Below are 27,061 nucleotides of genomic sequence, written 5' to 3' on the forward strand. Positions count from 1 at the left end.
ATGCATGGGTGCCCCTGGCTTTCCCTGGGGGCACCCGATAAGAAGGAGGGACCACCCCAGAAGAGGATCGGAGCTGCTCTGTGCAAAACCATTGCACAGAGCAAGTACGTATAGGTATGTTTGTTATTTTAATAGAAAAAACGAAGCTGTACAACCACTTTAAAGGTGAACTCCAGGTAGATACAAAATAAATATCTCAATTCATCAATACGTCTTTAAACCCATGTTTTGAATGTAAATGATGTAAGCACCTCCATTAGACTTGGTATTAGCCTCTGGAAGTCCCCTGTAGAGAAGAGCTCAGACTAAGAAAGGAAGAAGCAGCACAAGGAGCCAAACAGCTGTGCCTCAGTGCTCCTGTGATAAAAAGCAGCATACTGATCAGAGGAAAGAACAGAGCGGCAGAGAAATGAGTGTGCTTCTTATCCTTCACTATTCAGTCACAGACTGGGGGAGGGACAAGTGTAATGTAATGCCGGCCATACGTGGTTCGAATCTCGGCTGGTTCAGCAGGAACCGTCTGAGATTCGAACCATGTATGGACAGGCTGAATGTACCAAGCTGATCGATCAACTTAGGTACAACCAGTGTGCCAGATTTTACTTGTGATTATCGCTAGGGGCTGGTATAGCCGCTAACAATAATCACTGTCTTTTCCCGGATGGGGACGGCTTCTCCGCCGGGAAAATACAATGTCTTGGCAGGAGGGATTCCCATATCAACTCTGCCTATGTTGATGGAGGAATCAAAATGTCTTTAATCCGCACCGCATGGACAGAAATATAAATCCTTTGGTGAATAAAATGAATTGCTGTTTGCCTGGAATTCAACTTTATCTAATTTTGGCCAATACTTATCTTTGGTATTTTTGTCCCCATGCTGTTCATAATAAAATCCAAATCATTTGGAGCATCATTGCCAACATTCTATAATTATTCTTCATTTTGCTTCTAGGACAGTGCACACTTACATGATCGCTATATTCACATAAGATCATGCCTTCTGAACATGTTTTATAGTATACAGCTGAGAAGAGATTTTACTATGTGCTTAGTTCGTTCACCTTTAACAAAAAAACTGCCTATGCAGATAGGGAAAATTTGTAGATAAAAACAAACTATGTAGCTTAAAGCGGAGTTCCACCCAAAAAAATGGAACTTCAGCTTTAAGGGAGGTGACCCCCTGACATGCCACATTCGGCATGTCCTTTTTTTGGGGGGGGGGGCGGATATCTTCTTTTTAGAGGGTCCCAGCTTCCACTTCCTCCCGGCACACCGCGGCACCGGAAGGGAGACCACCTCTCCCCCCTCCCTCTCAGCAATCATCAGGGACACATCACAGGTCCCAGATGATTGCCCGGCCAGTCACGACACACCACGTGGCTTGCGCATGCACAGTGTGTGCCGGGCTGTGAAGCCACAGCCGGGCGCTCACAGTGACTATCCAGGTGCCGCAGAGAGGAGGGGGCTTCATTCCCCCACATCGCTGGACCCTGAGACAGGTAAGTGTCCGATTATTAAAAGTCAGCAGCTGCAGTATTTGTAGCTGCTGACTTTTAATTTTTTTTTTTTTTTTTTAAGCGGAACTCCGCTTTAAACCAACATTGAATAATGCCCTTGCTATAGATGTAGGCCATTCATGTACCTCATGAAGCCTGACTGGAAAACTCCTAGGATGTTGCTAAGAGATACCTAGGTCTTACTGTTCACCCCCACCATCACAGGAGTGAACCTTTTGAAGCCCTCGAATGGCTGCTGTCCATCAGGGCTGCTTTTACACATACACAGTCTGGCTGACAGATCACACAGTGCTGCAGGGCTGTGTGATCTTCTACTATTTATAAATGAGTGATCGATCAGCGATGTGAGGTTGCTGCCTTGTGTGCTGAATGCTCATTCATAAACTTGACAGCTCACCCAGTGCAGTGTCATCCATCAGATGGGCTGTGTAAAGGCAGCCCTGATAGACACACAGAACCACAGGCTGTTTGATCTTTTGGGGTTTTTGTGAATGGCAGTGCAAGTCTCTGGAGCGGCCCCTTCTGTCTGGGAGATCACCTCTGTAGCACTAGCTGAAAACCTGTGTATGATCGAGTTGACCCATCTGTGGATTATTAAAAGTGCCAACAGACCCAAGGGGGTCTTTGATTGAGGTGAGCAGGCATTGCACACGGAGGTGGTAGTGATTATCTATCAGCACTTATTTCTGCAGAGATTGTCACAGAGCATGGATTGAGTTTATTCATTTGTATTTATTTATATCATTGTGCATGTAGACTTTTTGCATACATATAATTTTTAAAGATCACGGTCTGTCACATATTAACTGGAGTTTATTATTTATAGTATATGTGGTTCCAGAACACATTTCAAATATTTGCAGCTGTTTTTCATGAATATAATTAGTCACAGTATTTATAGTCTGTGGGTTGTTTGTTACTCTTATGGCCCGCACACATGATCCGAATATCGTACGACAGATCGTATAACCTTTTTTGCTTAATAGTCGCAAGTAGAAATTGAATAGGTAAATAAAGTCACGAAAATTCTCGTACGACAGAAAAAAAAAAAAAATCGGACGTGATGTCATTTGTTGTATGGTATTTGTATTGTATTTTCGGACGACAACTATATTGACTAAACGAAAATCATACGATCTGGTATCGCACGAGGAAAATTTTCATGCTTGTCTGGTCTAATATCGGATGAACTGTCGTGATCGGCTCTCAAAAGTAGTGTACACACGATCCAAAAATCATACGATTCTTACACGGACAACAGTTTTCGTACGATATTCGGATCGTGTGTACGGGCCATTATCAGCGCTTTAGTATTTTATTTCACAATTTTGTTCCCATAAATGATGGTTTATTAGATCAATAATCAGTGGATGAATGGTTCAAATTTTTTAATGAAAAAGGGACAGAAGTATTGTTATTTTTAATCAAAAGGAAGCAAAGAAAGATCGCGAATATCAACAAACAGATTGCCGATTGTAAAATTATATTGGAAGGCTCTGCATCATTTTTTACGCTAACTAATCAGTTAAATAAAGTATTGGAACAAAAGGACATTGAAATTAAACAAAGGAAAAAAAAGAAAGTACTTAAGAGATGTAAATGATTACAAACTGGATCAAGCCTTTAAATGGCAATTGAATCTAAAAGAAGGCAATTTAGGCTCAACAACTACAACCCCTGAAAGAGAAGTTCAAATTATGACCCTAATCAGGGATCACAGATATAGAATTCCTGAGCCCTCAAGACAGCAAAATAGGGAAGATTACAATGGACCCCCAAGACAACAACATAGGGAAGAGTACAATGGACATAGAACCCCCAAACCCTGGTGGCAGAATAAAAACAATTCTAAACCATGGTCCAAATCACCTAAAAGACCGTTTTGGAAAAATAATGGGAATAAAAATAATCAGAAACCAAGGAATCAACCAAATAATCAGTATGGTAATCAAGGTAACCATAATTATTATAACCAGGAGAGGAGAGAATCGAGAGAATATCCACAATATCAACAGGGGGGTTATGTGTATCATGACCAATACCAATATGAATCTAGAAGAAGTCCCATCTACTGTATACCCAAAACAGATATGATGTATTAAGAGATCAAAAAGAGGATGAACAACGTTCTTTTTTAGTTTGCCGCAGGCACAAGAGAGCCCTTCCACAGCATGACAGAACAGGGAACCCAAAAAGTCCAAACCAAAGAGGGGATGCCGAGGAGGATACAAGATCAAAAAGAAAAAGAGAGTAGTAGGGAAAGGTATATATAATCTAAGTGGAATAGAGTTGACTAAAACAGAAATATTGGCACTGGAAAAAGGATTAAAGTATACCCCGAAACGTAATTTTAATAAATTTGAAACGTGTACAGTGGGGCAAAAAAGTATTTAGTCAGCCACCAATTGTGCAAGTTCTCCCACATAAAAAGATGAGAGAGGCCTGTAATTGTCATCATAGGTATACCTCAACTATGAGAGACAAAATGTGGAAACAAATCCAGACAATCATATTGTCTGATTTTTGAAAGAATTTATTTGCAAATTATGGTGGAAAATAAGTATTTTGTCAATATCAAAAGTTCATCTCAATACTTTGTTATATATCCTTTGTTGGCAATGACAGAGGTCAAACGTTTTCTATAAGTCTTCACAAGGTTGTCACACACTGTTGGTGGTATGTTGGCCCATTCCTCCATGCAGATCTCCTCTACAGCAGTGATGTTTTGGGGCTGTCGCTGGGCAACACGGACTTTCAACTCCCTCCAAAGGTTTTCTATGGGGTTGAGATCTGGAGACTGGCTAGGCCACTCCAGGACCTTGAAATACTTCCTACGAAGCCACTCCTTCGTTGCCCGGGCAGTGTGTTTGGGATCATTGTCATGCTGAAAGACCCAGCCACATTTCATCTTCATCTTTGTCTCTCATGGTTGAGGTATACCTATGATGACAATGACAGGCCTCTCTCATCTTTTTAAGTGGGAGCACAATTGGTGGCTGACTAAATACTTTTTTGCCCCACTGTACACGTTTCAAATTTATTAAAATTACGTTTCGGGGCATACTTTAATCCTTTTTCCAGTGCCAATATTTCTGTTTTAGTCAACTCTATTCCACTTAGATTATATATACCTTCCCCTACTACTTTCTTTTTCTTTTTGATCTTGTATCCTCCTTATATATAGCCAAAGATATACTAGGAAACAAAATATTCAGAAGTATATGCTCAATAAACCACCAGTCGTAAGTGAAGGAAGAGGGGACATACCCAGTGGTGTCACACATAGCCAATTAAGAAATAAATCATTATTCAATCCACCTGTCCATAATAATGAGCATATAGGGCGGCACAGTGGTGTAGTGGTAGCACTCTCGCCTAGCAGTAAGAAGGGTCGCTGGTTCGAATCCCAACCACGACACTACCTGCCTGGAGTTTGCATGTTCTCCCTGTGCCTGCGTGGGTTTCCTCCGGGTACTCCGGTTTCCTCCCACACTCCAAAGACATGCTGGTAGGTTAATTGGATCCTGTCTAAATTGTCCCTAGTATGTATGAATGTGAGTTAGGGACCTTAGATTGTAAGCTCCTTGAGGGTAGGGACTGATGTGAATGTACAATGTATATGTAAAGCGCTGCGTAAATTGACGGCGCTATATAAGTACCTGAAATAAATAAAAATAAATAAATATATAGGTATTTAATAAAATGGTGTTACAAGATCTGGAAAAATTGAAAATTAAAAGAATGAAGGATCCTCAAGATATCAGAAAAGGTTTAAAGGAATTAGAGGATAACAAAAATGTGGTTATAAGACCGGCAGACAAAGGGGGTGCTATTGTGGTACTCTCAAAAGAGTACTACAGTACTGAGCTTATGGGTCACTTGAGCAACAGCAATACCTATATTAAATTAAGGGGAAACCCCACAAGACAGTATAAAAGCGAATTACAGGAATTGATACAAAGAGGAAGCAGGAAGAACATTCTCGCAAAGAAAGATAAGAAATATCTTATACCGGAAACCTGTAGAGTCACGATTATTTATACAATTTCAAAACTACATAAGGATCAAATATGTTTAGCATATGGTTTACAACATAACTATTTTTGTACAATTCTGACCACTACAGACAACTAAATTGGATTGGAATGGGAGCAAAATATGCACCGAGTGCTGCTAATATTTTTATATCAAAATGGATAGAAGAAGCCATTTATTCTGACACTCCTATACAACTGGTGATGTATAAAAGATTTATTGATAATTGTATAATAATATGGAATGGTGATCAGAAGAGTTTGATTCAATTTTTTCAGAAATGAAATGATAATCAGAAAAATATTATTTTAACGTATGAATTTCATGAGAAGACCGTTCATTTTTTGGATCTGCAAATTCAATTAGAAGAAGATGCAATAACCACAAAAACATTCTTCAAACCGGTAGAGAGAAATAGTTACATACCAGTGGACAGTTGCCACTATGATCCGTGGCTTATAAACATCCCCAAGGACTTTTCAACAACAAAGACCCGACGGTCTTTCCAATGGACTTTCAACAGAGTTACGACGGACTTTTGACGGACTTTCTAACAACCGGACTTGCCTACACGCGATCACACCAAAGTCCGACGGATTCGTACATGACGTACGACCGGACTAAAATAAGGAAGTTCAAAGCCAGTAGCCAATAGCTGCCCTAGCGTCGGTTTTTGTCCGTCGGACTAGCATACAGACGAGCGGATTTTTCGACCGGACTCAAGTCCGTCGGAAAGATTTGAAGCATGTTCCAAATCTAAAGTCCGTCAGATTTTCGACCGAAAAAGTCCGCTGCAGGTCCGATGAAGCCCACACACATGTCGAATTGTCCACCAGACTCGGTCCGTCGGACCAGTCCGGTCGAAAAGTCCGCTCGTGTGTACGCGGTATAAGAAGAAGTTGTAGTAGTCAAAGTGACTTTTTAGAACAAGCACAGAAGATAGGCAAGAAGTTTATCCATAAAGGCTATAATGAAGAATTCATAAAGGATGAGATTGAAGAAGTATCTGGATTATCAAAAGATGTTTTATTTAAGGATAAAGAAAGGAAACTAAGTATCAAGGAGTACCTATGATCCTAAATTATAATATTGAACATAAACAAATAGAACACATTTTCAAAAAATATTGGCCACTCCTCAGTGCGGATAAACAATTATGGACTATTTTACCGGAAAAACCAAAATGTGTATGCACATTAAGAGAAAAATAATAATAATAGCAAAAAATGTTCCAGATCCACCAAAAAAAAAAAATCACATGAATTTACGTTTTTTCTAATACCACAAAGAAAGAATACAAAATAAAAGAGTTCATATTGTGCAGAACAGAAGGGGTAGCGTACACATTGCAATGCCCCTGTTCATTGCAATATGTAGGAAGAACTAAGCGACCAATGTGGAAAAGAATACAAGAACACATACAGAACATTAGGAACGATTTTCCGAAACACAATGTCTCTAGACATTTTGCACAGTGTGATAATAAAAATCCTATGGACCCTAAGTTTTGGGCAATTGATAAATACAAGCCCCATTGGAGGGGAAGCAATAAAGCTGAGTAAAAGCGAATCAAGATGGATTTTTGAGATCAATACTTTTTCGCCACTGGGGTTAAATATTGATTTTGATCTGAACTGCTTTACTTCTGAATTTTGATGGTGTTTTTAATATATGCCACTAGATGGTGCCAAATAGTCTTTTTAGATATAAGTGTTTTTTTTTTTTTTATTTAAAAAAAAGGGGTCATAACAAAAAGCGTCATAATTATTTTAATTATTCTAAAACACACATACAAGTTTTAAGTTAGATAGTGTTATAAGGAGTGTGTAATATTGTCTCTCTTGATTGTGTAATACTATGTATAAATGCTCTCACAATGAAGAGGACTATGAGTATGAATGACAGCAAGATGATCCAATGACTCATGCGTCACCATGGTTAACTGATACACAAATTGTAGCTCTTATACCATAACGATTGTCACATGGTTTCATTTCCCTTGAGAAAGTCATGTGACCTGTGACGCAACGCGTCGGGAGGAGCCGGTGATGACACTTTCCGGTGTCTTGTTACCCTGGATGTGTAGTGAGGAGGAGAGCTGTCCTAATACCTATCCGATACTCAACCGATCGTTCAATGCAGTTTTATCTCTGCTTAAATCTGAGTGTATACGATGTTATTTATTAAAAGCAAGTATTTTTAAGCAATCTTGCACAATGATTATGTTTTTTTTTGCTTTGAGAAACTGGAATGTGGAGAAAGAAATTGTCTATGCAAAGGTCCTGGTATTCCTGGAGCCATTAGCTGAAAACCTGTTTACGATCGAGTTGACCCATCTGTGGATTATTATTAAAAGTTCCAATAGACCCAAGGGGGTCTTTGATTGAGGTGAACAAGCATTGCACACAGAGTTGGTGGTGAATATCTATCAGCACTTATTTCTGCAGAGACTGTCACAGAGCATGGATTGAGTTTATTCACGTTTCTTCAGCAATCAAGAGTTTTTATTTATATCATTGTGTATGTGGACTTTTTGCATATATATAATTTTTAAAGATCACGGTCTGTCACATATTCACTGGAGTTTATTATTTAGTTTATGTTTGAAATTTAGCGCACTATTATTATCTGTATTACCTCTGTAGCACCGTTGCTGACCAGGAAGGGTGGGAAGGGGGTGTTTCTCCAATCATGCTACTTAGAAACAAAGGGAAGGATTTGAAAGGGAAAAATGCTATATGCACTTGGTCCTCTAGTGAGTTAACCACGTTAGGTTCCCCCCATAGCAGTTTTACTGCTACAGGGCCGCACCTGTGCACCGGATCACATATATGCATAATATATATATATATATATACACACACACACATACACAGTATCTCACAAAAGAGAGTACACCCCTCACATTTTTGTATCAAAGTGTCATTGTAGCAATGACATTTTGCTACAATATAAAGTAGTGAGTGTACTGCTTGTATAAAAGTGTAAATTTGCCGTCCCCTCAAAATAACTCAACACACAGCCATTAATGTCTACACCGCTGGTAACAAAAGTGAGTATACCCCAAGTGAAAATGTCCAAATTGGGCCCAATTAGCAATTTTCCTCCACGGTGTCATGTGACTCGTTAGTGTTACAAGGTCTCAGGTGTGAATGGGGAGCAGGTGTGTTATCGCTCTCACTCTTTCATACTGGTCACTGGAAGTTGAACATGGCACCTCATGGCAACTCTCTGAGGATCTGAAAAAAAGAATTGTTACTCTACATAAAGATGGCCTAGGCCAGTGATGGTGAACCTTGGCACCCCAGATGTTTTGGAACTACATTTCCCATGATGCTCAACCACACTGCAGTTTCAAAACATCTGGGGTGTCAAGGTTTGCCATCACTGGCCTAGGCTATAAGAAGATTGCCAAGACCCTGAAACTGAGCTGCAGCATAGTGGTTAAGACCATACAGTGGTTTAACAGGACAGGATCCACTTAGAACAGGCCGCACCATGGTCCAAAAAAGAAGCTGAGTGCACATGCTCAGCGTCATGTCCAGAGGTTGTCTTTGGGAAATAGACGTATGAGTGCTGCAAGCATTGCTGCAGAGGTTGAAAGGGTGGGGGTTAGCCTGTCAGTGCTCAGACCATACGCCGCACACTGCATCAAATTGGTCTGCATGGCTGTCGTCCCAGAAGGAAGCCTTTTCTAAAGATGATGCACAAGAAAGCCCACAAACAGTTTGCTGAAGATAAGCAGACTAAGGACATGGATTACTGGAACCATGTCTTGTGGTCTGATGAGACCAAGATAAACTTATTTGGTTCAGATGGTGTCAAGCGTGTGTGGCGGCAACCAGGTGAGGAGTACAAAGACAAGTTTCTTGCCTATAGTTAAGCATGGTGGTTGGAGTGTCATGGTCTGGGGCTGCATGAGTGCTGCAGGCACAGGGGAGCTACAGTTCATTGAGGGAACCATGAATGCCAAAATGTATTGTGACATACTAAAGCAGAGCATGATCCCCTCCCTTCGGAGACTGGGCCACAGGACAGTATTGCAACATTATAACGACCCCAAACACCTCCAAGAGGATCACTGCCTTACTAAAGAAGCTGAGGGTAAAGGGGATGGACTGGCCAAGCATGTCTCCAGACCTAAACCCTATTGAGTATCTGTGGGACATCCTCAAATGTAAGGTGGAGAAGCGCAAAGTCTCTAACATCCACCAGCTCCGTGATTTTATCATGGAGGAGTGGAAGAGGACTCCAGTGGCAACCTGTGAAGCTCTGGTGACCTCCATGCCCAAGAGGGTTAAGGCAGTGCTGGAAAATGATGGTGACCACACAAAATATTGACACTTTGGGCCCAATTTGGACATTTTCACTTAGGGGTGTACTCACTTTTGTTGCCAGCGGTTTAGACATTAATAGCTGTGTGTTGAGTTATTTTGAGGGGACAGCAAATTTACACTGTTATACAAGCTGTACACTCACTACTTTACATTGTAGCAAAGTGTCATTTCTTCAGTTTTGTCACAGGAAAAGATATAATAAAAAATTTACAAAAATGTGAGGGCTGTACTCACTTTTGTGAGATACTGTATATAAATATATCTATATAAATATAAATATATATATATATATATATATATATATATATATATATATATATATAATGATCTGACACTCCCAGGTAGGGGGCCCGCATGCGTGCCAACAGCGTCTCGCTTCCACTGTGATTACACACAGCGGAAGCTGAACGGCAGGTGCAGGGTATTCGATATCCTCCGGCATCCGCCGATCGTCAGGCAGAGAGACAGCGCTACCATCTGCCTATGTAAACAAGACAGATCGCCATTCTGACAGGAGGAAAGGGATGGAGTTTGTGTCCCTGCAAAGGCAGGAAATAAATTCAATCTCTTCCCCTAGTAAAAGCACCTCACACAGTATAGTAAAACACTGACTAGGCACACAGTTAACCCTTTGGTTGCCCCTGATGTTAACCCCTTCCCAGCCAGTGTCATTAGTACAGTGACAGTGCATATTGTTTAGCACCGATCAAAATATTAGTTTCACTGGTCCCTATAAAGTGTCAGTTAGTGTCAGTGTACACCGCAATATTGCAGTCCCGCTATAAGTCACTGATCACCGCCATTGCTAATGACAAAAATAAATAAAAATATCTCATAGTTTGTAGACGCTATAACTTTTGCGGAAACCAATCAATATACACTTAATGGGGGTTTATTTTACCAAAAATATGTAGCAGAATACTTATTTGCCTAAATTTTTGAAGAAATTAGATTGCTTCATTTTTTTTTTCTTGGACGGGTTTTATAGCAGAAAGTAAAAATTATATATTTTTTCCAAAATTGTCAGCCTTTTTTTGGTTATAGCGCAATCAATTACCATCAAAAGAAAGCTCTATTTGTGGGGAAAAAATGACATAGATTTTATTTGGGTACAGCGTTGTATGACCGCGCAACTGTCAATTAAATTAACACAGTGCCGTAACGCAAAAAATGGCCTGGTCTTGAGGAGGGGGGGTAAATCTTCCGGAGGTCAAGTGGTTAAACAACAATGTGTAATGATAGAGCTTTTTAAATAGGATTGAAGTCTGTGGCCACAATCCACCCAACTTCCTTCGGTAGGTTCTCAAGCTGTGCTCTGCGTTTTGTATGCACATACATATGGGGAAACTTTTTAAATCCTAAAACAATTACAAAAGGTTTCAAGGGGGCCTAAATGTTCTTAGGATGGGAGCTTTCAATGAACAGTTCACTGAATTAGGGGTACAGAGGTAAGTTCTAATTACTCCACTGCCCTATCTCATACACCAGTTAGTTTTGCATGGATGTCTTCTTTGGAGAGACTACAAAAGCATTTACAATGTATATTAATGTACAATAGTTTTATCCTATTACTTTAATGTAAAAAAATCTCTTGGTCGATAAGAATAATATAAATTATAAAAAGGAAGTATTAAATATATTCAGTACTGTATGATTGAGGTTTAGAAATAAATGCATCCAGCCTCCCTTAGCTTTCTGTTGATTACATTACATGTCAGGCAAATAAAATCCCATCTGTTATCGATTTAGGAAGGGCTAAGACTCTTAGAAAATGAATACAGAAGCCCTATCAAGAGTTCCAGATGAATGTATTTGTATTAACAGACAAAATAAAAACATTTAGTTGGTAATTATGTTATATTTTGCAGGCTAATAGTCTCCATGGACAGGCTTACATATACTTTTTCCTATAAATCTGTAACTGCAATACCAATGTTACATGGAAAGCTCTAAGTAATTTATGGATATTTCAAGTCCGGGTGGATGTTGGTGGGTTACATGAACAAATAGCTTCTTATATTTATGAGGAATTGCAACAATGAGGGCTGCTCTCTCATTACAGCCATTACATAAGCTTGCTCTTTGTTGAATTTGGAATGTATTTTATATAAAGCAAAATAAAACAGACAAGTCTCTCTGCCGCAGTAAGACGCAAGATGTGCCAAATCAGGAATTCTCCAGATCATTATTGCACATTATTGCAGAGTATTGCACAGTATGGGCACAGAGCAGCGCTGTGGGCACTACAGAGCCAGCCCACAGCGCTGCTAAAAACGATCCCTCCCCCTCTCACTGTACAGATCGGTACAGAGAGGGGAGGGAGGAACCGGCGTCATGACGCCGGTTTGTTTACAAGACCGCCATTTACCACGATCCCTGATGCGCCGGGTCTTCTGGACCCGTCGGTCACGGATGTTTACGTAAGTGCGCCCTAGGGGGCACGCGAGAGCAACATTCTGGGAGGACGTCCCACGGACGCCCACCCAGAATAAGCCAATCGCGCTGTAGCCGTCTTTTGGCTAAGGCCCAGTAGGCAAGTGGTTAAAGCCTTTGAAATTTTCTCATTAAAGCGTAGCTCCACCCAAAAGGGAAAGCTCCGCTTGTCTGCCTCCTCCCCTCCTCCACTGCCACATTTGGCACCTTTCAGGGGGGAGCGGGTACCTGTGCAAACCAGTTTGCACAGTTCGCCAAGGCAAACTCAGCTGGAAGTTCTGCCCACCTCCACCTTCCCCCACAGCCACTTTGTGCATGCTCAGTAGGGACCCGGCTGTGAAGCCACATGGCTATACTGCCAGATTCCCTTAGCCAAGATGGTGGAGACAGCACCAAGAGCCAATTGAAAAATCAGGTCAGGTAAAGACACCGCTGGATTTGTGGACAGGTAAGTGTCCTAATATTAAAAGTCAGCAGCTACAGTATTTATAGCTGCTGACTTTTAATTTTTTTCTGAAGGAGCCTGGAGCTTTACTTTAAATAATGCCACACTGGAAATCAGGTGTCCTTGGTAAGAAATTTACCTTGATGCAGATGTTCTCTGCCAAGGTGAGATCTCTTCCATGACAAAGTTACAGCGATATGGCAGAAACGATTTACTCACACTATTGCTCTCAGGGCCCAGTAAACTCTCTGTTTCTTTTCCTTTTCCTTTGAAAGTTCTGATTGCATTTATATTGGCTTTTCCCCACAACCAAAAATCATACTGGTGAAGTTACTCAGCTTCATTCCAAGCTGGCCCCTCCAACAACCAAAAATCATACTGGTAAGTTACCTGGCTTCCCTTACAGGCTGGCCCATCCGACAACCAAAAATCACACTGATAAGTTACTTGGCTTCCTCCAAAGCTGGCCCCTCAGATAACCAAAAATAACACCGGTAAGTTTTTTGACTCCCCTCCAAGCTGGCCCCTCCGACAACCAAAAATCATACTGGTAAGTTACTTGTCTTCATTCCAAGCTGGCCCCTCCAAAAACCAAAAAGCATACCGATAAGTTACTTGGCTATCTTCCAAGCTGGTCCCTCCAACAACCAAAAATCATACTGGCAAGTTTCTTGGCTTCCTTCCAAACTGGCCTATTCGACAATCAAAAATCATACTGGTTATTTGGCTTCCTCCCAAGCTGGCCCCTCCAACAACCAAAAATCACACTGGTAAGATTTCTTTCAAAGCTGACCCTAGTATCTTTGCAAGTGTGAAAGGGACATTAGATTGTGACTTAATTTGGGGAATGCAGATGTGAAGGGTTCTATGTACTTAGTAAATTGATGTGTAATATGATGGTGCTATATACATTTCCACATCTCTTGTATTACTCACGCCACCAATCCTGTGGCTTGTATCCACAACAGTGACTCATAGTTTGCATCCACCAGTGTTCCCTTTGCTCCAACGGCTAATGATGACCTGCCTTCAGTTTTGTCTGCTTAGAACACAAGGGAGGGAAGGGTAAGGTTGATGTTTGAGAAGGTTGCATGATGGCTTCATGTGAATGGAGAGGAGGCAACAGATGCAAAGTATATATGGGAAAGTGTGTGTAGGTTTCGAATACAAATAACAACAGATTAAAAGAGGAACTGTATTATTGTTTGTATTTTAGGTATACATGTGAAAGAGATTAGTTTAATGTAAATAAGCTTATTGATGAATGTTGAAGTTTTAAAAAAAATATGTATAAACTGTAAGTACACATTTATATACAATATGTACTTTTGTTTCATCAAAAAGATCTGCCTCCTAGTAGTACCTAATCCGTCTATATCACTTTAGAACTTCAGTGTCACATGTGTGGGTGTTGACTCGCTGTCACAAGAGTGGGTGTGGCCTTTCCTGGAAGTGACTGAATTCGCTGAGGCTAGAATCCAAGGCAGGAGGTCTCCAAACTTTCGAAGCAAAGGGCCAGTTTACTGTCCTTCAAGCATTAAGGGGCCATACTGTGGCCAGTTGGGAATACACAATGCCCCATTGTTGGCTGGATAAAGGCAAGCAAATGGCCACATCGGGACATAGTTTGGAGACCACTGGTCTAAGCGATAGCTAGTGTTCTGCCAGAAACTCCATCATGGGAGTTTGGGTTTATCTGACAGCTACCCCCAGGTCAATCAACAGGTACTCACAGATGTGGAGGTGGGTAAGTGCCTGTAGAGCATAAGAAGTAGCCAACTATAACAGTACTGTCTGGTACCGAACCCTAATAGGAAGGGGAAGGCTGGTACACTATAGTGAACAACTTGTAGCTGGATAGGCTAGTAGCAGACTGCAGCAGGACCACTGTTAGCGACTATAGCAGACTGAGGGGAGTTCAACTAAACTGTCGGTAGTTCGACTCGGTGCTCGAGTGGGGACAAGCACTCCTGTTTGATTTTAAAAAAAGTCATTTTATGTGGCTGTAACTCTTTTATCATTACCCAGAAGTATCCACAGCAGTGAGTAACAGGTGAGACACCAGCGCTAGAGGATGGAGAATAAGTGACCATGCCATTCAAGGTCTGTCTAAGTGGAAACAAAAAACTCTATGCGGTCTCTAATAATCTACAGTACTCCTGGCAGCGAGAGAGGGGACCTTTGCCTAGGGTCACATAAGCGCACTCTGGAGCGATATTTCTTTGACTCTTATTAAGAAAAAGGTACTCTTTAATCAAGGTGGCGTACATTGGTGATGTGATTTTGTTTTTTCTTCTTTTTTTTTTTTTTTTTACAGATGCACTTTAACAGAAAGCATTTGCCACTAAAAGCAATAATTAATGTAGTACAATATGACTGCTAGAAGTATCTCGAACGGTTGGAAATTATATAATGAAGTATAAAAAGCTTTACCATTGTTTTCAGTTAGATAATGCATGTTCACCACTGCACATTGCAGATAAGGAAGTCTGAATACTAAGCACAGGCTCCAACAGGCTTACAACTCTTGCACAAATTAACTATAATGATGCTCATAATTGACATAGGATGCTATAGAAAATATACTTCCTGATATTTAGATTATATTTCACATACAGTAACTACAATTTCTACATGAATCCTTTTCACATTTTTCAATTACAGAAGGGATGTTCACAAAGGCTCACATTACAAAACTGAGCATGCAGATGATTTATAGTTGATTTATAGGCTTGGTTGGCAGAAGACCCACATCACTGAACATTCTGCATGTTAAAGTAGATCTAAACACTAACTAGATGATATTTAACTTGTATTAAGAGTGCTAGACGCGCTCCTACAGTTCCTGCAGCTGCTGTCAGACACACTCCTGCCTTCTGTTTGCAGGCAGCACTTAACCATTCTTCCTTCCTGACCTGATCATAGATGATTGCCAGGCAATGGCCCTACACTGTCAGCTATGCCCCTGCTTTTACTTTCCGGCGCAGCGGGAGGTTTTCTTGTTGCTCGACCTGTTCCATCTCCTCTGCCCTGATTGACCATCAGGACATTGCCACCCTTTTTGACCATTACAAACCCAAGGCTTGTGATAGCATTTGCTACCTGGCTCCTGTACCTTGTGCCTTGCTTTGACTCTGGATAGCTTCTATTACTGACCCTTGCCTGGGTACTGATTATTCTTCTACTTGGAGCTTGCCTCGACCCTTGCTTGGATATGAATTCTCTTCTGATTGCCACCTGCCCTGACCCTCGCTGGATACAGATACTCTTCTGTTTGCTGCATGCCTTGGACCCTTTTCCTGGATAATAAACTACGCTACTACCCTGTTTCCACGAAAATAAGACCTAGCATGATTGTCAGTGATGGCTGCAATATAAACTTTACCCCCCAAATAAGCCCTACACTGTTTCCCCAAAAATAAGCCCTACCCTGAAAATAAGACCTACAAGGACTTTAACTAGGGCTTATTTGGGGGGTAGGGCTTATATTGCAGCCATCACCGACAATCACGCTTCGTCTTATTTTCGGGGAAACAGGGTATCTGCTGTCTGTTCAGATCACTGCAAGCTTGGTATCCCACCAGCCCTGGTTGTTCCTGCATACAGCATCCTCCTTAAACCTTACCATCTTAAAGCTTGTTGGGGAAGATCACAGTTCTACGACTACAGCACTGCAAGCATACAAGGCTTATGGGAAAAGTGGCAGCTGGAACTGAAACTGCACAAAAGCCTTGCTATTTTTATAGAACAGGACTCAAACTAACAAACCTTGGCTTTGCAGAAGCACAGTGTATTAAAACTGTATTTTTTTTAGTTTTTCAATCAGGGCAGAATCACCAGGTAATACTAAGACAGGACTCTAATTAAAAAAAACTATGAAAAAAAAAATCAACCTGTGTTGCAATACTCACCTTCACTCCAATTTTCTCCCCCGCAGTACTTTTCTGCCACTAGATGTTATCACTTGTTACAGCCATTATCATTCAACCCACTTCCTCTGAACCCAGGCTGTCTGAGACTTCCAGCCTACAATTGGACAGTGAAGGAGAAGCAGCACAGACCTCATCTGTCTGTCACTCTTTCTCATACTATCAGCATGCTCACCATTGGCTCATAAACTGATTGACTTCTTGTGCTGCTTCTTATGAGCTCTGCTTTACAAGAACTGCAATACATGAGTGCGTGGTACAGTGTTTTATTTTATTTTATAAGAAAGTACAAATGTGCTGTAACAATCGGCAACCAAGCATATTTGCTTTTATAAATCAAAGACAAGCCCTTAGGACCCACCCCCGTGATGCAATGTCATGTGAGCACACCAAGCTCACATCACCATTTTAGAACAAGCTGTACCAGATTCAGGGGATTCATGCCTATAATGTCTGTGACCGTGATACTGAAAGGCATTTCTTCCACACCCTATGTACAATAAATGGATGTTGCTTCTGCATATCATTCTCAGCACAATGCTCGCTGGAATGCCCTTGAGATATTTGTTATAAAACAGGTTGCTGGGTGGTGTTGATTCTAACAGCTGGTCGTCATGCTAGCTATGTCCAACTGATTCATGTTTGGCAATTTATTCCAAATGTAATTGGACAGAACCACTGACATCATATTAACAGACTTGTTTTTCAAAATATATATGACAAAGCGTAAAAACACATGAAATAAGTCAAGAGAAAATGGCTGACGTCTAAGCCAAGAACACTAACGGATAATAGAATTAAATGTAAATTCATTTTATTAAAGGGGTTGTAAAGGTTCGTTTTTTTTTTTTTATTAAGTAACAAACATGGTATACTTTTTTTTTTTTTTTTTTAACAACAAGGTTGGTCTTTATTTGAAAAAAGGAGAAAAGTACAATACATAGTATTTCGAGATTGAATAATCGTAGTCATAATCATACAAGGAACGCAATCGTGTACACTTACAGCATGGTATACGACATATCCTATACAATGAAATTGTCATACTTTACATAGAAGGTCTACTATCAATAGATGGATGGGGGGGGGGTAGGGAGGGGGGAGGGAAGGGGCGTGGGGGAGACAAGCCTCCCGGGTACCACATATAGTTAGAATCACCCGCAGGAACATCTGGAACTAAGGGTCAGCAATATATGTGGGATCCATCCATGGCCTCCAAATCCGGTCAAACTTCTGGGGACACCCTCTACTCATGTAGGTTAACTTATATAACGGTAAAACTGCATTAACCGAGTCCTCCCATGATCTCACCGTGGGGGGTCTATGTGAGGTCCATTTCAGCAATATTTGTTTTTTTGCATATAATAACAACAGTGAAATCAATATCTTTGTGTTTCTGGGTCTCTGTTCATCATCCTGAATACCCAACAGCGCCAGCTCCGGCGTCACTGGGACATCCAGCTGGAGCCTAATGTTAATAGAGTTCCCCACCTCAGCCCAGTATCCTGCCAACCGCGGACACAACCAAAACATGTGAAAGAAGGTGCTGTCCGGTGATTGGCAACGCGGGCAATTCGGGGAGCGCAGCGTGCAATCTCTGAGGGGTGTAGTATACCCTATGTAGAAATTTTGTTTGAATTAATTTGTCTCTAGATGAGATTACCAGTTTAGAGCTATCCTCAAAACATTCCTCCCAGGTCTCTCTATCCAGATCAGGCAAGTCAGTCTTCCATTTAACCCATAGGGCCTCAATTTTAGGTGAATCCTTCTGGAGGAGAACAAAGTATATTGTGGACATAGTCTTAGTGAGGGTCTCCTGCGCCATTAACTCTTCAATAGGATCGACTGCAAGACTAGGAGGGAGTGGGAACTGTGCCCTGGCTGCATGTCGTAACTGATGGTACCTAAACAATATCCAGGCTGGAAGTCCAAATCTGCCAACTAGCACACGAAACGAGACAAGAGTTCCAGCCTGAAACAGGTCTCGTAGCAGTTTGACACCATACCGGGGCCCACAGTTGTGGGTCCGAAATAGTACGGAAGTGAGGAAGAGAGGGATTCCCCCATAGAGGGCAGAAGGGGGACCACCTATTAGGTTTTACAAAACGTCTTCTAGCCGCTCCCCACACCTTGAGGGTCGCCACAGTCGAAGACGGAAGGGAAGGATACGCAGAGGATCCCCTATGAAACAAATTACCCAGTTCCTTCAGAGAACCCACTATGGCTGCCTCCAGGCACACAGCTGCATTCGCCCTGGACTGCTGAAACTACCACCTCACCGTGACGAGCATAGCTGCCCAGTAATATACCAATAAATTGAGTAAGGCAAGTCCTCCACTACTCACCGGGAGCTGAAGGGTTTGTCTAGCCAACCGGGGAGAGGCCCCCTGCCACAGAAAAGAACCAATTCAGCCGTCTATGCCCTTAAAGAAAGACGGGGATATCCAGAAAGGACAATTCCTGAGGATATAGGTAAATTTGGGAAGGTATATCATCTTTAAAATATTAATGCGACCTAGAAGATTAAGCGGGAGATTAGCCCATCGAGAGCAGTGGTCTCGAAGGCAATGTACTATAGGTTGGAGATTGAGGCGCTGAAAGGAGCCCAGATCCCTTGTGACTCTAATTCCTAGGTATGTGAATTCTTCCACCCATTGCAGTGGGGTTTGAGCCCCACACGTTTTGGCTTGCGCATCCAAGGGGAACAAGGCAGACTTAGACCAATTGATGCGAATACCAGAAAAACCCCCAAATTCATCAAAGGCTGCTAAGGCAGCGTTTAACGATTCCTCAGCATCCTGCAGATACAGCAGAGTGTCGTCTGCATATAAGGATATCTTCTCCTCCAGAGGGCCGACCTGAAGACCTGCAATGCGTACAGAATCTCTGATTAGGACTGCCAGCGGCTCCAACGCCAAGCCAAACAGGCTGGGTGACAATGGACACCCTTGTTGGGTCCCCCTCTGAAGGAGAAAGTAATCCGAGAGGTTGCCATTTATACGGAGTCTGGCCCTAGGAGCGCAATAAAGGAGACCCAACCAGTGGAGAAACCTTGGACCAAAACCAAACCTCCTCAATACCTCCCACAGGTATCACCACTCCACGGAGTCGAAAGCCTTCTCCGCGTCTAGAGAGGCTATGACTCTCTTACCAGTGTTGTCATGGGATGTGGACAGATTCAAAAATAAGCGACGGATATTAATATTGGTGCCCTTACCCGCCATAAACCCCGTCTGGTCTACATGGACTAAATCATCCATCACTGTACCAAGCCGCGTGGCTAGTATTTTTGCCAACAATTTGGCATCCGCGTTTATTAGTGATATCGGCCTATAGGAGGTACATTCCTCGGGGTCCTTGCCGGGCTTGGGCACCAACACCACTATCACATCATACATGGATTCAGGGAGACTTTCCTTCTCCATAAATTGTTTCAACAGGGCTGTCAACCTGGGCGCCAACAATTCCTGGTATGTGGAATAGAATTCTACTGGAATCCCATCAGGTCCCGGGGTCTTCCCAGACTGCATAGAGCCCAGAGCCTCCTGTACCTCCTCCAGAGAGATGTCTGCATCTAATTGTTCACTTTTAACCATACCAAGAGATGGGAGCTGGATACGATCCAGATAGCGAAGCAGGTCAGGTTTGGTATAGGAAACCCTAGAGGAGTACAGGTCCTGGTAGAACTCTAAGAATCTCTCGTCTATATCAGCCTGCCGCATTAAAGGGCGACCATCTGAGCCCTTCAAGCGCCCTATATGAGTTACTGCATGCTGCCCTCTGGCTAACCAAGCCAGTAATCTGCCATTTTTATTCCCAAATTCGAATACTCTTTGAGCTCCATCTAGCATCGACTTCCTGGTAAGGTCTATTCTAAGTAAGAATAAATCCCTCAGCGCGTCCTGCCAAAGTATATAATTATTCTGCCCCGGGGCCCTCACAAACTCTGCCTCCCGCACCTTAGCCAGTTCCTCTTTTTGCCTCAGAGACTGCACAGATTGTCTTTTCGCCGAGCTATCTGGGTGATAAATTCCCCCCTGAGCCATGCCTTAAAGGCATCCCAGAGCACTCTGGGGTCTCCAAAATCTGCATTGTCTAACCAAAAATTACAGAGAGCTTCAGGCATAACCGCCTGAATTTCAGGGTCTGCGATCCAGCTCCCGGACAGCCTCCACACTCTCACACCCTCTACCGGAGAAGTCCGAATGGTTACAGCCAATGGCGCATGATCCGAGATACCCCTGGACAGGATCTCAACAGAGAGCACTCTCTGTACCATTGCTGAAGAGGCAAATGCCAGGTCAATTCGTGACATAGTCCGATAGGACGTGGAGAGGCAGGTATACTCTCTGTCCGAAGGATGGAAATGTCTCCAGATGTCCGTCATATGAAAGGCTGCAGCCCAATGAGCAAGCCCATATTGCGGAGGTCCGGAAGCATGCAGCCTATCCAGCTCCCTGGACGGCACCAAATTAAAGTCTCCTATCACCAAAACATTCTCTACATTATATACCGTAGTCTGCTGCATCACCCCATGTAGTATATCGATATCCACAGGAGAAGGTAAGTAAATCCCTACTATCACATATGGAGTTTCAGAGATCATTGCATGTAATAAAATATATCGGCCGCCAGGATCCAGTTTAACATCAATGAGCTGAAAGGGCAGGGATCAGTGGATCAAAACACTGACCCCTCTGGCATAATTAGAATAAGGGGCATGATAATGTGCACCAACCCATGCCCTCTTCAGACACATGACCCTGGAGCCCACCAGGTGCGTCTCCTGCAAAATACAAATGTGCGGGTGCAGTTTCCGCAGATAATTAATTACAAAAAAGAGCGTTTGACAGCAGAATTAAGTCCTCGCACGTTCCATGATACTATCATACATTTGGCCATAACATAGGTATTGAAGCAACAGACCGGATATACACTAGTAACGGCCCTACTCGAGCTCCCACGTCCCCATGAGGCAAAACGCCCCCTCCGGGACGGTGGATCCCAGCGAGGAGCCTCCTTCTGTGAGAATTTATAAGCTCAGATCCGGGGCACCGCGGGTAGTCAGCGGCTTTAATAGACCAACCTAAATAAAAGATAAAACAAAAGAAAAAACAGACAAATAACCAATAATCAAACCTTTGGTCAGCAACGTGCAACCTCCCCCACCCCCCACCCCATGCAGCTCAGAACAGGGAGCCGCATTTGAATCCCATAACTCCCTTAGTCTATAGACTAAAATCACACAGGTTGGGGACGTGCAACCAATACGGCCAGAACACAGAACACTCTGAGCACAGGGGCTGGCAGTATAGAGTGTACAAATCTAGTCCAGAACTATCTGCTTGGAGTGAGTTCATATAAGAAAAACTTTAGGACTGCTTTCTCCTGACAAAGCAGGGGCACATACTTAGTTAACAGTTGCCAAAAAAAACAAAAAAATTAACGTTCCATGGATAGTGGGGCAACTAAGGAACACTATCTCCAGCAAAGCCAGTCATAGGGAGACAGTAAACCCATCCCTCCTCAGGTAGGTATAGTAAAGAAATGTCACATGGAAATAATAACCTTCTAACGGTCCAGCAAGCTTGTTTCCCACCGCATTTCTTCCAACATGCAGACAATGGAGACAAAGTCAGATATAACACAAAACAGTGCACTTCTGCATGTAGTTAATGGCTTACCGGGAACAACTTACTCTGGAAGTCATATACAGGGAATGAAAACGAGTAACAGCAGAAACCACAGGGTTACGGCGGCAGCGCCTCCAGCCAAGCAGCAGCATCTTTAGGGGCAGTAAAAAAACGCACGGTCTCTCCATCCACTACTCGCAGCTTAGCCGGGAACAGGACACTATACTTGATCCCCTTGACTCGCAGAGCAGCCTTAATATTGTCAAAGGAGCGTCGCTGCCTCTGGGTTTCTATGGTGTAATCCGGGAACAGCAGAAGTTTCCCATTACGGTAGGGCAGGGTTCCAGCCGCTCGGGCTGCTCTCAGCAATTCATCTCTGTCCCGATAGTTTAGAAGCCTCAGTATGAACGTGCGCGGCGGGGCCCCCTCCGGCCCAGGCTTGGATGGCACCCGATGAGCCCGCTCCACAGCAAAGTGCGGGGAGAGCTGGGCCGCCGGCATCAGAAAGCGCAGGAGTTCCTCAATAAAAAGAGCAGGGGACCGACCTTCAACTCCCTCAGGAAGCCCCACGATCCGTAGGTTGTTCCGGCGGCTTCGGTTTTCCGCGTCCTCCGCTCTGTATTCCAATGCCCGTACCTTAGTCTGCAGGGCCCGGATAGACGCTGCATGATCGGTCACTGTATCCTCCACATCCCCCACGCGCCTCTCGGTTTCCGCTACTCGGGTTCTTATTTTATCCAAGTCCTGCCTGATCAAACCCACATCCATTTGCACTTCTTCAATCTTGGATGTGAGAACAGACTGACATGAGCTAATAGCCGCCATGACCTCTGGAATTCCCGGGGGTTGTCAGCACAGGGATCTCCTCGTGGTCAGTCTGAGACGCCATATTGTGAAGGCGTGCAGGAGAGTTCAGGTCACAGACACAGATACACCCGGCGGGAATCTCAGCCGCTTACCCCTCTTCTGATTCCCAGATGATTTAGAAGGCATCCAGCTGTAGTAGGATCTATTCGATCCACGCAGCCACTAGTTGCGGATGCGGTATTCGGATCACACTCCAGGAGAGCTCAAGAAACACGTCTACTCAAGACTCCATCTTGGCCACGCCCCCCAAACATGGTATACTTACCTCCTCTGTGCAAGGGTTTTGCACAGAGTGGCCCCAATCCTCCTCTTCTGGGGTTCCCCAGCGGCTCTCCTGGGTCAACTTCGGAGACCTGCATTCCAAGGGGGTACCCGTGTGGGCGCGTTCCCAAGTCCTGCTGCTGCGTCCATTGACACAGACAGCAGGACTCAGCCTCGCCCCCCATGTCACTGGATTTGATTGACAGCAGCGGGAGCCAAGGGCTGCTGCTGCTCTCAATCTATCCAATGAGGGGCCCAAGACAGCGGCTGGAGCTGCTATGCTCGTTCTCGTCGCTGGAAAGATCGGGTTCAGGTAAGTAAAAGGGGGGCTCTGGGGGGCTGCTGCACTACAGAAGGTTTTTCACCTTAATGCATAGAATGGGTTTACAACCCCTTTAAGTTTAGGTCATACTAAAGGCTTAGAGTTTTGTGTTTTAAAATAACAAACATGTCATACTTACCTGGTAGCAGCCCCAATCCTCCTCTCCTCGGGTCCCCTTCTGGCACTCTTGCCCCCCCCCTCACCGAGTGTCCCCATTGTAAGCAACTTGCTATGGGGGCACTTGTGCATGCTCGCTCCTGAGCCCTGCTCTGTGTATCCCCCTGCCACTGGCTCTAATTGACAGTAGCGAGAGCCAATGACTTCTACTGTATCTGAACCAATGAGTAACAAGAGACTCGAGGGAGCCTCAGCTCCCCTGCACATCCCTAGATCGAGATCGGGCTCAGGTATGTATTTAGGAGGGGCTGCATGCAGAGGTTTTTTTTTTTACCCTACTGCATTCTATGCAAAAACTTTCTGCCTTTAGAACCACTTTCATTTGAGTGATGAAGTTGGTTCCCTCAACAGCCGCAGTCTCGCCATAGACATTAGATAGAAAGGATATGTTTGGAAACAATCTAATATTTGAAAAAAATGACTCTTAAAACTCACATAAGCCTCATCATTTGTATGTGACAAGTATGTATGTATGAATTTTGCCATCATAGTTACTTTTACCAAAAAGATACCCACTAGAAATATTCCACAAATGGCAATGTTTCAAGAAAATCAAATGCAATCAAGAGCATCCCATGGACCAAAAATTGTCTGAAAATTTCAGAATTATTGATATTAAAAAAATATTCATAAGTATGTTAAAGCTGAACATAAAATATACACACATCCAAAGTAGTGCTAATGTGTCTAGAGATTTACTTTTTTGAGTCGCTTCTACTGTCAGCTAGTTAAAAGATATGCTCGTCATGATCGCCATTCAGAGAACACTCTACATTCTCTGATTGGAAGAGGTAGATATCATGAGATCACAGCCTCATTTCCCTACCTTGTCTAATCTGCAAAATCTTTGCATTCATTGAGAAAATGCAAAGTGTTCCCTGAAAGGTGCCCATGCTGAATGAGCGACCTCCAAAGCAGTACAAAATCACATTTCCTTCACTACCCCACTACTCCATTCATCTGCTAGGAGCAAGTAAAGAAGCTTAAAACTCACTTGAACCACTGGACCAATCACCAAGGCCAGGATGGATAAAAATTGATGATTTAAAAAAAAAAAAAAAAAATCTGATTTTTGGGATTTAAATTAGATTTTTTTGATTTTTATCAAATTTATTTTAATATAAATGCTTTAGGAGTAAAAATCTATCTAGGGATGTTTTGCAAATCTATGTGCACCACAAACTGTATGATTAAATCGGTTCTGATATCGCTGTTTTACTAACCTGACAGCTAATAGGAAACCTTCATTTTGTTTGCAAATATTAAAGATTCTAAGTACCAGTCCTTACATTTAAAGAGCACCTGTCATTTCAGAGCTTTGCCATACAGCTGTATATAAGTTGGATCCATTGCTCTGTATTTAAAGCTGCATTAATACTGTAAATCAGTAGTTTATAATTGGCCACAGGGGTATATGAGAAATAATATATTTCTTATATGAAAAATAAAACCTTGTTTTTGGATTGATGACGGAAGTAAAGACCCGTGAGTTCCTTCCAAATTAAAAATGAAATGCTATACTTTATAATGTGGGCTCTTTATAACAGAGAAAATAGGAACAGAAGAGTTCTATGGCTCTAATGGCCAATCAGATTTCTTGTTCGATATCCCCCCCCCCCAAAAAAAAAGAAACACAAACTTGGGTGACAACTTCAAATTTATTTCACTTTTTTTATTCTCTGTTTTCAAGCTTTAAAGGAGAAGTACAGCCAAAGCCTGTTTGTCCATTCTGCACTCCTGTGACCTGTTTTCAGCAGACAGCGGGCTGCAGCCTGCTGACAGATGGCGTCACAGAGCCGGTCCAGGCTCAGGCAAGATCGCGACAATGAAGTCGGGATCCGCCCACATGCCTGGTCCGGCACCCGGCAACTCCTACCCCCTTCACAGCCCAGGGCTCCAGTGAGGGAGGGGAAGAGCAGAGAGCTGGTGACTAATGCCGCGTACACACGAGCGGACATTACGGCGGACTTTGCCCGGCGGACTGTATTACGTCGGACAATTCGATGTGTGTGGGCTCCAGCGGACTTTGTTTTCTCAAAAGTTGGACGGACTTAGATTTGAAACTTGTTTAAAATGTATCCGTTGAAATCGAGTCCGGTCGAAAAGTCCGCCGTCTGTATGCTAGTTCGACGGACAAAAAGCCATGCTAGGGCAGCTATTGGCTACTGGCTATGAACTTCCTTGTTTTAGTCCGGTCGTACGTCATCACGTACGAATTCGACGGACTTTGGTGGATTGTGTGTAGGCAAGTCCGTTCATTCAGAAAGTCCGTCGGAAAGTACATTGAAAAGTCCGCCGGGCAAAGTCCGCCGTAATGTCCGCTCGTGTGTACGCGGCATAACAGTCACCAGCTCTCTGCTCGGGGAGCTCTGAGAACCAAGCAATCTGCGGTGTTTGATCCCTTGGTTCTCAGTGTTAGAAACGGCAGGGGGCAAATGCAGCATCAGACCGATGCTGCATCCACCTAGGTAGTATGAATCAGTAAAAAAAAAAAAAAAAAAAAGTACTCTTTTAAAAAATACTTCTCTTTTATTAAATAGCTCCCTCTCGGTTGTTCTACAATAATGTTAATATTGTAATATATCATTACAAGTTACTCTGAGTCTAGTGAAAATCAGTTCATGATATAAAAACGTTCTTTACCCAACAAAGGGGGGGAATCTTCAGTAACTTGCGCAAAGAGGTCTGAGAAATACAGTGGCCTGCTTACTTGTTGAATAAATTCAGCTTCAGCAGTAAGTAAACATTTATATTACTCATAAATGGAAAAGGAAGCATATACACGCAGCATAAGTGACTAAGGCAGGCTTCCTGCAGTCTCATTTTTTCAGTGTTAACTGTTTGAGGAATTTACAATCGGCAGATCTCTGACACATGCAGAAATATAGTGTGAACTTATTATAGACATGACCTAGAAACTAAGGGGTAATTTTCCTAGTTAAGTTGTCTCCATTTCAGAATCAACCAGCCTTAAGCATAGCAGTAGTTTGGGTGGTCTGAAAAGCACGCTGCCCAGTTACAAGAAGATGAAGGGACACCTGCACCCAAGACTGGATGTGGTCCAAAGGGCAACAGCCCACAATTCTGTGGCTACATTTTCAAT

General features: G+C 42.9%; 1 protein-coding gene across 1 annotated transcript in view; it reads right to left on the reverse strand.

Annotated features, from left to right (window-relative positions):
• LRRC8C (leucine rich repeat containing 8 VRAC subunit C) overlaps nucleotides 1-27,061 on the reverse strand; it is a 122,491-nt gene that overhangs the window by 27,441 nt on the left and 67,989 nt on the right. The window lies entirely within an intron of this gene.

The sequence above is a fragment of the Aquarana catesbeiana genome, linkage group LG07 (assembly GCF_042186555.1).
Source record: "Aquarana catesbeiana isolate 2022-GZ linkage group LG07, ASM4218655v1, whole genome shotgun sequence".
In the NCBI taxonomy this organism is placed as follows: Eukaryota; Metazoa; Chordata; class Amphibia; order Anura; family Ranidae; genus Aquarana; species Aquarana catesbeiana.